General features: G+C 37.4%; 1 pseudogene; it reads right to left on the reverse strand.

The window, feature by feature from the left end:
* Positions 1-615: 615 nt before the first annotated feature.
* LOC104777688 (uncharacterized) lies at positions 616-1133 on the reverse strand (annotated as a pseudogene).
* Between the last annotated feature and the right edge of the window lie 232 nt (positions 1134-1365).

Here is a 1365-nt window from a genome sequence, read left to right on the forward strand (position 1 = left end):
CACTCACCTTCTAAGCTCTTTTTGTGGCTTCAAAGTTTACTACAGTATACCAATATTCTAAAGTGCTAACCTATCTTGTGGCTAACACTAGACTATTTATACGAAGGAGGACTCGAGACCCCTAGCAAGGCGTATCTCCGAGTATCACGCTTATGGGAATAACTTGCTCATCAAGGTCTTCCCTTCCTTTATTGCCGTGGAAAATCTTCACCATATCTTCACGCCCAGCTTTTAGTTTATCTCCTATACCAAGTCAGCAAATTTCCTTGGCTCGTCATCAAACCCGCTCCAGCTCTGCCATGTCAGCTCCAGCTTCTATGTCAGCATCTCAAGCGCTTGATGTGATGTGATGCATCTTCCTGATCCAAGCAACACTCTCATTTACATCTTCTTCAGTGTCTCTTGTGGCTTAAGGCAATGGAATCATCATCATAGTGGATTCTTGTCTTCCCCTTTTCTTTTATGGTTTTCTAAAGGTGACTTCTGACCGAGACAAATCTATTATGGGGGTTTCCCAAGAACTCGAGAAGGATCAAGAAAAGAGAATGATTCATTTAGAGGGTGTGACTGATCATCAAGAAAAAGAACAGAAAAAAACATAGACTGAAAACAAATGTAGAACCAACCATACATATTTTACTTAGACAGCAAATTTGCAATTATTTACTTACAAGAAAGTCTCACAGTCTCACTGGACTTAAATTCAAGAAAAGGTAAAATCACTAGCCCTCAAGAGTTTAAACACCGAACAACATCTTTATTATATTTATAAGAGAGCTTCACTGAAGAAGTAAAATTATAACCTATCACTTTGGGGTTTCCTTCATAACTTTTTTCATCTTCTCGAAGAGATCTTCCAACTTCATTCTCTTATCACTTAAATTCTTCTTGGCCTCTTCGATGGCACCAAATTAAAATCAGATCCACCGATTGGATGATGAAGTTTCACGTTCAACGTCAAGAGTTGAATCTCATCATTCAGCTGCGTCATTTCACGACACAGATCTGCAAAACGAGTATACACACTAGTGTTTCCAACATTATTAGCCATTTTTTTCACAAAGATTTCAAAGAAAAAAAAAAAAGACAAGAAAACCGTATGTTCTATATGATTTGGAATGTTAAAACCTCTTCTAAACATCTACATTTATATCTAAAAAGGGTGAAAATGTTGAGTGTGTACTTAACTCTCCACCTAAGCCACTAACACAAACTTGATACTTCTCTCACAAGTCTATGGCTTACTAAGGCAATAATTTCACTCTGGAGCATTGTTTCCATTTAGATGTGCCATTAGGTATAACCGTATAAGAGTCGTGAAGGTTCGTTTCTCAGCAAGTTAAATTTTTAAGAAAAATCCAATGA

The sequence above is a fragment of the Camelina sativa genome, chromosome 3 (genome assembly GCF_030686135.1).
Source record: "Camelina sativa cultivar CO46 ecotype springtype chromosome 3, ASM3068613v1".
Classification (NCBI taxonomy): Eukaryota; Viridiplantae; Streptophyta; class Magnoliopsida; order Brassicales; family Brassicaceae; genus Camelina; species Camelina sativa.